General features: G+C 42.6%; 1 long non-coding RNA gene across 1 annotated transcript in view; it reads right to left on the reverse strand.

The window, feature by feature from the left end:
- Positions 1-13,688, reverse strand: part of LOC308482323 — a 176,466-nt gene extending 162,778 nt beyond the window's left edge. The window contains exon 1 of the long non-coding RNA XR_013989217.1: positions 13,529-13,688. This is a non-coding gene — a long non-coding RNA (uncharacterized lncRNA). The remainder of the gene's footprint in view (positions 1-13,528) is intronic.
- Between the last annotated feature and the right edge of the window lie 231 nt (positions 13,689-13,919).

The raw sequence follows: 13,919 nt of genomic DNA on the forward strand, positions 1-13,919 counted from the left end.
ATTCTGAACTTCACTGAATGACAAAACCTTACCTCAAATGCAGATTTCATCGCATAAATGAAGCAAGTGTTCTATAATTATGGAACTATGTGCCTTACCTGCTGCATGGACCAATTAAATTTGCTCAGAGATGAATGTCAGCAGCAAATCATCTCTCTTTGGGGTTGTGTGATGAGGTTCTTGAATGGTCTGGGACAGATAGGACAAGACTGGAGGGAACAGGTTATGTTTTGGAGGGAAGGCTGAAGGACATGTGGGTATAGTAGCAGTTTTCAAATATTTTAAAAGGTCAAAAAGTGGTGACATCACATTGCAACTAAAAGCAGATTTAGGGGGGATGTCAGCATAATACCTTATCATTAATTGGTGGGTAATTGATCAAATTGCCTAGGGAATTGTAGTTATAACAAAGTTTTGTAAAACCAAGGAAATAATGAGATGACCAAAGACTGCAAAAACTTTTGCAATAATTGGTTTGTGTGATTCCTGTGGAACTGTATCTGTACACATGCAGAACCATGGCAGCTAGCGGATTTTTTGTGTGCTAGTCAGATATTCACTTGCGGTATGTTCCTTCCTGAATGCCCCTTGAACCATTGTTTTCTGTGTCCAGGTGTAAAGTACCCAGGTTTGCAGGTTGATTTTAGGGCCTGTCAATATCTCTCAGTCTGACCTACTTCACACAACTGAGGAAACATTGAGGAAGAAAGGCAGTATAAAATGTCATTCTTTTTTGAAAATTGTTTGGATTTTGGAAGGAGTGAGGCGAAAAGCCATCACAGTGAAGCAGGCTCTTAATACAAGCATAGTAAACAACAACAACCCTGTTATACATGGTGGGGAGGCTGTTGCTTTTTATGATGACAGTATATCAGTTCCATCACCCACCTCCTGGATGACAGCACATTTGATAAAAGCCTGAGCCGTTTATTTCCTGTTATACGCCTGTCTATATGGGCCTTGTTCTTTAAATGTTTTTCTGTTTCAGAAATAAAATAAAGGGAGGCCACAATGTAAGCCTGAAGAAACCACAGAAAGCCCAATTCTGTCTCAAAAAGATAGATCTCCTGCCACCACTGTAGTTCCGACAATAAAATGAAAAAACAGGCAAACGTTTCAAATTAGCCATCACCTTACAAAAAAGTGTAAACTAAACAGAAATATTGGTTTTACTATTATAATGCTAAGGCCTTTACAATTCTGGTAACTTTTTAACTTAACAGATCGGGATGAATGCTCAATCAGCAGTTGTCTGGAACCTGCACTGAGGAACAGCTTGCAGTCATGTGTACACAAGTGTACCAACGAGCATGGCAAAATATCTGCTTGAGGGGTTTTTTTTTTGCAGGGGAGGCAGAATAGGAGGAAATAACTTTAAACACATGTTTCCTGTCTTGTGTGCAAAATGAAAGGTCAATGGTTGAAGCCCAAATTTCTATTCTTTTCACTTTGCTTCCTGATGATTCTGTGTCCTGTTCACAGTACGTCATATGGCTGAATTTCTCATTGGCCTTAATTTTCAAAAGAATCTCTTAAATGTTGACTACCAGCTGAAATGACTTGCATGAACAACTGACTACTTGCACGGAATGCTTTCAGCAAGTACGAAATATGGTGGCCACAGAGTCCACCATAAACAGAAGCACTTTATATGATCGAGTTTAGTCGACATCCCATCCTATAGTCGCCACATGTCAGGAAAAACTAGGTGCAAAGGAGTTTGGGTGCAATATACCAGCATATTGATCCAGAGGCTCCTTCGGCATAATTCTGATGCAGTCACAGAGCTTTCGTGTTTTCCATTCATGGAAAACTGGCAACATCCTCAAATGCTTGTTGCTATTACACCATGCTCAGATTTGCTCTAAGCTGCATGGCATGAGCTTTGTGGGTGCATAAAGAAGATCCAAAGGCTGTAGTTCTGGAAAACCACTTCAAAGGCTGAGAGCCAAAGTAGACATGGTGCTGAATGCACAGCCAGTGCTGAAAATGGCAGCCAACCGTTTGGTTCTCCCTTCTACATGTGTATCGTTCAGTATATTTTCCCTGTGACCTTATGACATGACATTCTGTGTTTCAGCACACCACATCATTGGCTGGTGCTTACATTACAATATTAGAACATTGAGCAAGCAACTAAATGCAGGACAGCTGTTCCTAATAGCCATGGCCAGTCCTGACACCTTTTTGCACCTGAGGCAAGATGTGCCACCAACGCTTTCCCCACAGATCCAGGGCCATGCCCCAGTGGAGTGACAGGAGCATGCTGTGCAAGGCGGGTTGTCTCAGGTCGCCTCGTTGGAGCACTGGTCATGCTAGGGCAGCAAGCTAGCTCAGGGGCTGCAGGGCAGACCACTTGGCACACCTTTCTAGTCACTTTCTCCACCCCTCCGAACCCGCCGCCTGAGGCAGTTGCCTCACTCTACTGCCAGCAGCTGCAGCATGTTTACATTAATATCTAATTTTGACCCTAAAATTTCTTATAAAAGGACATAAGCAACAGGTTATGCTGGTAAGAATAGCAGAATGATAACAACACACCTTCTCTTTCCCTCTCTCATTATTCTTTAATTGCTTTTCAAATCTATGTGGAACTGTCAGTGAAGTGAAGTTCTGTTTAATATCTTTGCTTTCAGATTCAGCATGTCCTTGATTACCAAGCTCCTTAACAGCAAGCTCCAACACTGCCCTCAAAGTTTGATCATTTATTTTTGACATCTTGAAGGGAAAAGCTGTGAGCTACAAGATGGAGGTAATTAGGGTAATTCCAAGTTTAAAATTACTATATCTACAATAACATACATTTTCTCACCATTTATTATAACAGCTTGTTTAATATATATGGCCTTCATGACTTTGAATGCAAAGTCACACACAAAAGATAGACATATACATTTTAATGATGGCTACATTGGTTGGGGGAAACACACCCACAGATTGTATAAAAGCGCCTGCAAATAATTTTAACTCCAATTATAATATGTTCATATTGAGTTAATGAGCTTTGATTAGGTACACATCTCCTCTCCTCTCTACAAAGCCTTTCACAAGGACAATCCAGCTCACTTTCATGATGCTGTTCACAATGTATATCAGGGGTCAGCAAATTTTTTTAGCCGCGGGCCAGTCCACTGTTCCTCAGACCTTGTGGCGGGCTGGAGAAGCAGCACGGGGGGGGGGGGGGAGGAGCTGGAAGAATAGGCTAGGGGGGCAAGTAGTGTTCCTCCCCACCCCCCAGCCCTAGTCCCAGCCACTGCACTTACCTTCCCAGGGGCTGCAGCCACCGCTGCTGCTGCTTCTCAAGGGTAGGCAGAGCGAACTCATCTGCTCTGCTCTCTAGCCCACAGGAGCACCAGGACGGCAGCGGAGGAGGAGGGAAGATGAGCGGTGAGAAAGGGCTGGCTCCAGAGAGGGTCTGCTTAAAATGGCGCTCAGCCAGCTCAGCCCAGCCCCCTTCCTCCTCTAGGCAGGGCGAGGGAAAGCCAGGAGGAGGGAGGGAGGAGGCGCCGCCGTGGTGTATGTGTGTGTGTGTGTGTGGAAATTGAATAGCACAGGAAAAAAATGGCACAGCCCGAACGAACAGAAACCCCACGCTGATCCACGGACAGTCTGCGGGCCGGATCCTGAAGGCTATTGGACCTGATCTGGCCCACGGACCTTAGTTTGCCGACCCCTGATGTATATTGTCAAAAGATTTGGTATCCTTTCCCCCCTCACGAGTGATGAATGATTAAAACAGAATGTACACACCATTTAAAGTGGTAGAGAACCATGTATTGTAAAGTCTTATTTAATGAGGGCCAATAAAAACCGGTGTGCAATCCAGTATTGCTGTTTTAAAAAAGTCACAAAAATGCTCAACAACATAGAATAAAATATAGCTGTTTAATGTTTTCTCTAGAGCCTTCAGTATGTCCACCTAAATATCTTACCTGTAACATATCACATTATATACTATTTAGATTTCATAAGAAATGCTAATTTGGCACTTTCTATCTATACTATAATTTATAATTTAGGCTGCAGTCCTAATCCTGACTCTATGTTGATGGCTGGTGGACTCTATGTTGTGGTGGCGGCTAGGGGGCTCCATTGTGGTGAAGGGCCAAGTTCCACCTGAGAAGGTGGGAAACTATTGCTGGTGGGACTACCACAGAACCCAGAGCTCCCTGAGAACCAGCCCTAGAGTGGACACAACAAAAAAGAATGAAACCCCTCCCACACCCCTTCTGCTTTGACCAGCAGGAGTGACCAGGGCTTCAGATATGGTGGTAGCTCCACTGCTCTGATAGCTCCTGTCCCCAATTAGGATCTGTCTGTCTTCCTGAGTTCCAGACAATGAGCTGGTGAAAGGGACACTGGGCAAGCCTGAGTGAAATCAAAGGCATGCATTGAAACCAGGCATGACCAAGACAAACAGGCTTCAGTTTGTGAGTTAAGTTTGTTCTACTGCTACTTTGGGGTTTTTAATGGACCTTAATTTCATTTTTTGATTTCACCTACTCTTTTCACATTTTTGTATTGTTCTCGTATTGTTTCTATTCTTCTGTTGTTATGTCGACTGTATATATTTATATTACTGTACATGTGCTGATATAAATCTAATAAACTAAGAAGCCTATACACATTTGTACATCTCCTGACGTTTATTCTCTCACTCAAGGCCTTTGATATTTTTTTCATATACATGTACCATACTGTTGTATTCTATTGGATATTGAACAGAAACAAAATTTTAAATATGGAACTTAAATACTCATGTGCATGCCCAGAATAGAAATGGGTAGTGGAGGGCTAAGGAGAAGTGACTGAGAAGAGAAACCAAAAAAAGCCCACAGGATGCATTGCATCACACTGCACCTATTGGTGTGGACTGTATATGGCTGAACGTGAATTAATTCATAATGGCAGTAGAGAAGATAATGTCATTGAGGATGTACACAGCGTGTTTCCATGACCTCAGAGTAGTTAGAGCCAAACCTCAAGACATAGAAGAAGGTGGTTGGAGCTTTCAGGTCAGGGTAGGGCTTCTGGGCACCTTTGTTTTTACACATTGAGCCTCGTTTCACTGTTCATAAATGGAACACTAGATTGAATGTTTTGACATTCTGCTGGCTTCCAACCTGGTCAGTGAATTCTAGATTAATTTCTCTTAACATGACACAGTAAATCATTGCATGTAATGCGCATCTAACGAAAAAACAAAGAGCTAGAAAGATCACTTTCATATTTCTCTCCCTCAAGACCATCAGTTAGACGAGAGTGACAGGATCTGGCTGCTCCTTAGGGAGCTGCTAGAGAATTAATGACTTCTTGGCGTTACCTCAGAGTATCAGCTTCACTCAGCTGGTCGTTAATCATAAGCAAATGCCTCAAGTGCCATTTATTCTGACTTTAAATATTTGAAAGTAGTCTTATTCTAGAGAGCATCTCTTTCTCTCCCATTTCCAAGATGAAATTTGAGTACTTCCATCAATATCAAGAGTAATATCTAGATGTCTTGGTAGAAGCATTTGAGCATTCTTAGAGAGAATTGGTGGAGCTGGAACTTACCACCCCATCTGGTCCGCATGTCAACACAACATGTGGCCATTTGGTGTTTGAATCCAATAGGACAATAGTCCCGTAGCTTGGGACACATTGGCAGGAATCTATGCCTATCAGCACTGAAGTTCCTGACATATGCAGGGTCATCTGGAGCAAACACGCATACAGGTCTTTGAACTGTCTTGTTCAGTCCTCAGTCAGATCAGGGCGCATGTGATCAAGCGGAGTTGTTAGCTGCCTGTTCATTAATAGTTCAGTAGAGCTTCTTCCAGTTGTGAAACAAGGTGGTAATGCAAAGCCTTTCCCACTGGATGGGATGTGCATGTGTTTTAAGTTGTGCATAAAGGTAAAGGTAAAGGTACCCCTGCCCGAACTGGCCAGTCGTGACCGACTCTGGGGTTGCGCGCCCATCTCGCTTAAGAGGCCGGGGGCCAGCGCTGTCCGAAGACACTTCCGGGTCACGTGGCCAGTGTGACGAAGCTGCAACTGGCGAGCCAGCACCAGCGCAGCACACGGAAACGCCGTTTACCTTCCCGCTATAAAGTGGTACCTATTTATCTACTTGCACTTAAGGGTGCTTTCGAACTGCTAGGTGGACAGGAGCTGGGACCGAACGATGGGAGCTCACCCCGCCGCGGGGATTCGAACCGCCGACCATGCGATCGGCAAGTCCTAGGCGCTGAGGTTTTACCCACAGCGCCACCCGCGTCCTGTAAGTTGTGCATACCTGAGCTTAAAAAATAAATAAAGGGAGAATCAAATCTAAGTTAGAACTTGCTTCAGAAGAATGGCACTTCAGCAGGCTTAGATAATAGTGTCATTCACCTAGATTTCAGGTCAACCAAATGTTTGCAGTCTGCTCATCTCTTTGAATCACATTTGATATAAGTGAGGTAAACACCATTGGCAACACAGGAAAGTAATGCTGCTAGCTCTGACTTGGTTGGATTGCAGAGCTGTAAGAGCAGGTTAAATATGTCCAAGTAGTGTGTGTGTGTGTGGAGGGGGAGAACCTACCTGCAATGTGAAATTACAACAAAGGGAATAATAGAGTGTGACAATGTAACAAGAACATCAATTCTCAATGGAATGGAGAAATGAATTCAATCAAAATGTCAAACAATTCGAGGGCAGCAAGCAGTCTCTCTGTGTGTGAAAAGCATCTGATGGGCCATTGTGGAACATAAATTGAATTAAATTCCATTTATTGTGTGTATATATTATTCTGCATCAGAAAAAATATTGTTATTTTTGCATCACGGAGAAGGACACTGGGATTGAAAATGATTGGTGCAGGAGAATGTGTGCCATATTTAGACATGAAATAATGTAAACAGACATGCATGGCAGCAACTGCAGAGCGTAGGGGAAACTGGCACCATTGATGTCAGCTGCAACACTTAACCAATGGGGCCTGATTGTTAATTTAACAACCTGATCCCCACTCCAAATATGATGCAGTGGTTAGATTTAATTCAGTTCAGACTGGGAGAAAATTGAATTCAACAAAAATATTGCAGATGAATGGGGCTGACTGAGAATCTGGTTGCTCATTTGCTAATGTTTAAATAGGTGCCAAGTTACCTAAAATACCCAAATGAGTTGTGATTGTGGTTTTGCAGATATGTATATTATGTATTAATTTATTGTTTCATTTCATTTATAGCAAGAAAGAGAACATTTTACACACAACAAAAAGGAAACGATAAAAAGGGACACCGCAATCATATGTAATATAAGATCCAGCAGGAGAAGACAAAACAATTACAATATTTTTCATGCAAATAGACATTGCCTGGAACTAAGGAATTCACATGCAGACTTGCCAAATAAAAAAGAGAGATGAAGAGTTAACAGCCTTGGCTGCCTTGCTTCCTAATCACTAGGAGTCCCACCGATATATAAAGACCATATGTCTCCCTAAACATACTTTCACAAAATCTGCAGGATGGAATAAACAGGAAGCACTATATGGCAATGGGCAAATTGCCATGCCAACCTGCAAAACAACAGCAACAACAACGCCACCCCACCCTGGTCTCTTGTAGTATGTCCTTTAGATTCTTCCAAGTTGTAGGGAATCCTTTCTAGAACAGCAGTTTGCTAGACTTTTGAATACCAGCAATCCTTAAGTTGTCTAAATCGAATGTCCTCTAGAATTTTGCCACAGTTGCTCTTGCTGTCCTTGATAGGTGTGTGAAATGAGTTCTTTATTTTTTTAGATCTCAATCTATGGATGGATTAATTTTATTTATTTGAAACCATTTATATACCACCTGCCATTCAAAAGACTGGTATTAGGTAGTTCATAACCAACTCAAGTGCAAGTTTGTTTAAATTAACACACTAAAGAACTATCAATAAATACAGCAACATCCACAATAGAGTATGATGTAGCTAGGGGAGCTTTCAGTGGCTCAGGGGAACTTCATGGTCTGCAGAAGTAGAGCATGCCCAGTAGGCATAAACACTGGCTGACTGCTTTGGGCTAGAGGGGAGATGAACAGAATATCCTGGAAAATGGCATAGCTAGAGCCCTTAATAGCAAGAACACTCCACAGCATTTTGTTGCTGATCCTCTGATGCAATTGGTTAGTGCTCCTGGCTGTAAATCAGACAGTTAGTGGTTTAAACCTACCCAGGGATGGCTATAGGCAGGATTCCTGCATATGGGCATAGCCAGTGGGATGCAGAGGGGGCAGCTGCCTCCCTAAATCAAGTAAATAAATAAAAATGCTTCATTAACTGACCGATTGTGTCACAGATAACTCGGTTCTGACACCCCCCCATAATGCCTGTCCCCCCTAAAATTAATCCTTGCTATGCCCATGTTCCTGCATTGCAGAGGATTGAACTGTGGGTGCCTTGGGGTCCATTCCAACTCTACATTTAGGTGATTCATTCCTACGATGCAAAGCTAAGCATCATAACAAGTATTAAGTCCTTGTTATCTGTCATCAGAGCCCTCGACAGGATGTGGATTCAAAGAGATTGGGTTGTGTCCAACTAAGTCCCACTCTGAGTTATTTCAGTGAAATGAATGGAGCTCAGTCATATCCATTATTTTCAATGGGTCTCCTCTGAGGGGGGAGGGGACTTACATTGGTTACCACCCTTTGGCTTTGATGCACACTAGGTTCAAATGTGACTTGGTTGTTTGGTTTGGTTTTAGCTGAGGGAAAGCAGCAGTGGGGGAGATGACAGAATATTGGAACTCTGCAAGAAACATTTGACTCCGAGTGAGTTTGCTGAACTGCGTTCCAACATTCTATGAGAAACATGCCTTCAAAGCAAACAAAGTTAACAGAAGTCACATAACTTTTCTATTTAAGAAGATATTCAGGAAATACATAAGCTAAATGTTTATTTCCTCACATTGCTTTTATGGCATTGTTTTACAACATTATAACTGCAGTTGTCAAAAATACTATGGATGCTCAATTCATTTTGATGTTGGTATTCACAGCCATACAGCTGCGTTAATGTACAGTATGTGTTTGCAGCGAATGTGTATAAATTTAAAAGGAGGCAATAATTTAGTCCATAGGAAGTTAAGATTTTATATAGATGATAGTTGTGCAATTTCTTTTGAAATTACATCTTTGTCTAATCGTTTATATATATTTTTTAAAAGCTCAGCATATTTGCACAACATTAAGAAAGATGTGGCTGTTGGACACACATGTTACGAATCTCTGAAAGATATACCGTATTTTTTGCTCTATAAGACTCACTTTTTCCCTCCTAAAAAGTAAGGGGAAATGTGTGTGCGTCTTGTGGGGCAAATGCAGGCTGCGCAACTATCCCAGAAGCCAGAAAAACAAGAGGGATTGCTGCTTTCACTGCGCAGCGATCCCTCTTGCTGTTCTAGCTTCTGAGATTCAGAATATTTTTTTTCTTGTTTTCCTCCTCCAAAAACTAGGTGCGTCTTGTGGTCTGCTGCGTCTTATAGAGCGAAAAATACGGTATGATCTCCAGCTACATCCTCAATGGTACTATCATCTCATGAGGCATGGGATTCATCTTAAGCTCTGCCTCTTTCCTTCTGCTCCCTGGAAGCTCTGTTGGTGGAGGAAACCCATGGGGAATACACAGATTATTGAAAGCTGGGTGCATGTGAACTGTCCCAGAGAAAGATGTGAACATTTTCTCGGAACAATTTACTCAATTTACTTGCAGTCACTGCAGGGAGCCAGCTGTGCTTACTTAATCCGCAGGCTACACTAGGCTACCAGCCAAAGAAACATCTTGTGTCATTAAAAGCTGTACAGGAGGAGGAAATTCAGCAGGTGAAGCTTTTTCCATCCCTGCATCTGCAGTGTTGAGAGCAGCTTTACCTGCTGTATTTCTGCTTGTCACTCAGCTCTTAAAAAGTTAGGGGCCCTAAAAGAATTAACAGGATACTAAAGAGTTGACAAAATGCCATGCAATAATATGACAAGGCGTGAGCTTATAGTCATTCCTACATGATGTAGTGCAGGTGCCTATGGTTTAGCCAAAACAACCTGGTGGGCCAAATGTACCCAGGAACCAGAGGTTCCCCACCGCAGGTGTAAACATTCAGATCTAAAATGAGTGGAAGCGAGTCCTGCTGAGTTAAAAAACAGTCCCATGGCCTTAGGCTGCATCCTATCCTATCATTGGGTGCAACTTAATGAATTGTTTCCAACTTAACCTGCATAGGATTGTTCTGTAAGGCCGCAGTGTTAGGCATACTTGCTTTGCAGTCTCCTGCCAACCTAGCAGTTCGAAAGCACGTCAAAGTGCAAGTAGATAAATAGGTACCGCTCCGGCGGGAAGGTAAACGGCGTTTCCATGCGCTGCTCTGGTTCGCCAGAAGCGGCTTAGTCATGCTGGCCACATGACCCGGAAGCTGTACGCCGGCTCCCTCGGCCAATAAAGCAAGATGAGCGCCGCGACCCCAGAGTCGGCCACGACTGGACCTGATGGTCAGGGGTCCCTTTACCTTTACTTACTTTGCAGTAGGCTCCATTAAATTCAATTGTTATTTCTGAGAGAGCTAGGATAGGCTTGGATTGCATAGCACCATATCTACAAATTTTACCATAGAGGGCAAAAACCTTTGCTGCCATCCTCCTCTCCTAGCCATGATTTCCCCCATACTTCATAATTTCCCTTCAAAATATGTCTTCTCTCTTCCCACCCTGAGTTCAGCATGAATTGCCCCACACCTTGCCCAGGGGGGCAGGTACCGACTGTGATGACTTAGGGCTCGTCTATACTGTCACTTGTCCCATACCTAGAAAGCATGGCCCAAATGAATTTCTGTTTGCTTTGTCATTTTCCCCAGGAAGACTCACTCGAACGCTGAATCAGAGCAAATGTTTGCCCCGATTGATGTTTGCTCTGATTCAGTGGTAAATACCAAGTTTTCCCAAGGGAAAGCAGGACAAGTGGAAGTCTGGATGAGTCCTAAGTGATGCAGTGAGGGACACACTGCATCGACCCCTTCAATATATTTCTCAAAGTGATAACTGTATATAAATGGCTGCTATGTGAAATAGTTACAGACCCCGATCAGGTGGATTCCAATCTCATTTCAAAATATGCAGCCCTTTACTGAAAGCACACTCTCTTTCATGGCTTTGTTGTTCTTTTGCTTAACTAATCCTGCTACCCCAAATGCCCATAAAGGAGGATAATTGGAACTGCTAATTTTGTCTTTGACGTCTCGACTATTGTTTTCCAGTTGCAAGCTTCCAACCAGACAGAGCTGAATGGCAGTGCTGATGTTATTAACAGCAGTTTGAGCTAGAGGCTACAAGCAATCTTCAGACTTTAAATGGGAATAAAGTTCCCCAAGGACAGCAATGCATTACAAGAACTTTTCCTTTGTGACTTTTAATCTCTAACAAACCCTGGTCTAGACAAGACCAGATTGAATCCCCGTATTATCACTCCAGCACGACTGCATTTGTCATCACCTTGGATGTAATACTAGCTCAAAGATTCCAGTCCTCTTGATTTCAAATAATGAATTGAGGTTGCTAAAGCTCTGCTGAGAGCTGTTTGGACTCCATTCAGTGCCTTGTCAACTTCTGGAAAAGCTTCATCTTCCCAGAGTGGGGTGGGGAGAGACACAACACGCACTATTTCCTGAGCTCTGATACATTTTGTTGGCAAATGAAAGAATGTCAGTATTTCATTTTCAATCCAGGTTTCTACATAGGAAAGTTCCATAAAGGGAGGGCTTAAATTTAAGCAACATTTTTTTTAATATAGTCATGTGACTTTGACAGAACAAATAACTGCATTTGTTTCAAAAATAGTTCTTTGGTGTCTCTTTTCAGAATCCAACACATTGTAAGGGCTTTTGAAACGATCAATCTGTTTTTTTCTGTTTATTGGAAGATGCTGTCTGGTAAGTTAACTATCAGCCTCTTGCACTGAAATCTAATTCAAGTTCCTGTCTAAAAACAGTGCACAGTTTATGTAATATTGGGTTAGTCTTAAGGCGATGCTTTTGCTGCAACAGACTGCCATAAGAACATAAGAAAAGGCTGCTGGATCAGGCCAGTGGTCCAGCATCCTGTTTTCACAATGGCCAACAAGATGCCTGAGGGAAAACTGAGAGCAGGATCCAAGCACAAGAGCACTCTCCCCTCCTGCGGTTTCCAGCAACTATTACTGCCTCCCACTGTGAAGGCTGAGCTGGATGCTCCATGAATTTGTCTAGTCCCCTTTTAAGGTCATTCAACATAGCTGCTTTTCTGGAATTAGGTCTTAAAATAAGGAAGATGGAAAAAAGAGGGAGAGAAAGAGAGAGAATTCTAAGGCCAAACAACACATTTCATGGGAGATCCTGACATTCTTATTTTGACTCCAGCTTTGACCAGACCAGCAAAACTGGTGGATAAATTTAGTGCCATTTTTATAATATAAATTACCTCCTGCAATGGGAAAAAAACACAGCAGTTTCGGTGAGGAGCAGGAGCAATTTAGATTGGGAAAATGGCTTGACCCTCCTGTTGCCCAACAGTCAGATCAAAATCACTCATCCCCACCCCCCAGTTAATTTGAACTGAAAATAAAACCTTATTTCGAACCTTATTTGAACTTCAAAACCCAGCCTAACTTGCATTGCCTGATCATGTGTTTCAGAAACTGTGCCTATATTTGGGTATTTGATGTCTCTGATGGAGAAGCAAGACTTTGCCATTTGCAAGATAAATGTGTGGTCTTCCCTAACCATGTGGGTGGAAACTGCAGGCGTTTACCTGGAGTAGAATGGCTCACAAATGCCGGATAGCCATTCTGAATGATGAGGCTTTCTTTCTCTCCTTCTGAATCCATTAACCTGACAGTGTTGTGAGTGAGACAATGGTGGCTGGTGTGCCTAAAAACAGGTTCCATGTTCATTGCCCATAATAAAGCAGAAAACTTGGGGCGGGCAGAGAAAGGGAAGCTTTTGGTTACTTTGTTTCAAAATTTCAATCAAAATCTAAAGCAGACTTCAAAGGGTGTTTAAAGCTGACAGTGTTATTTTCTCAGCAAGGAGGAGGGAAGATGAATAAGTATCAAGGCACATCATTCTCAAAATAATTGCAGACTTGACATATCTAAATTAGTTTCGAAAAGGAAATACTGCGGCAATGGAGCTTATTAATTAAGGGGGTATGAGGACTGTAATGGTTCTAGTCCAAGACTGCCCGCAGTCGCAGCTAATAAAATAAAACTCCAGCCATCCTTCATAAACTAGAGTTCCCCAATCCACCCCAAGCATTTTTTGTGTGAATATGTGTAAAAATCTGCTCCTTTTGTTGAATATTTCATAAAGAAAACATTGCACTGGTTCATATGGAATTATCTGGACCTCTGCAGTTATGGAAATGACAACTTAGAGGTGGTTGTGCACACATTATGGTAAGGAGTGACACTTTTTGCTGGTGAAGTCAGAGAGGCTATTTCCCACTGCTATTCTGTATTTAAGAAAGTGTTGTGTTTCCCTGTACAGTGGTACCTCAGGTTACATATGCTTCAGGTTACATACGCTTCAGGTTACAGACTCCGCTAACCCAGAAATAGTGCTTCAGGTTAAGAACTTTGCTTCAGGATAAGAACAGAAATCGTGCTCTGGTGGCGCAGCGGCAGTGGGAGGCCCCATTAGCTAAAGTGGTGCTTCAGGTTAAGAACAGTTTCAGGTTAAGAGCGGACCTCCGGAACGCATTAAGTACTTAACCCAAGGTACCACTGTATGGTCCAGTATGTGAATAACAAGTACACACTTCTGTCTAATTCAGGTGCATTGTGTTCATGCATTGCACATATCATTGGCCACTCTTTGCCTACAATGATTAACCATCCCATAAAGTTACAGGCAGTGCATGCTGTAAACGTCCCGTGTGACTGTG

This window comes from Podarcis pityusensis, assembly GCF_964106645.2.
Source record: "Podarcis pityusensis genome assembly, chromosome: 7".
NCBI lineage: Eukaryota > Metazoa > Chordata > Lepidosauria > Squamata > Lacertidae > Podarcis > Podarcis pityusensis.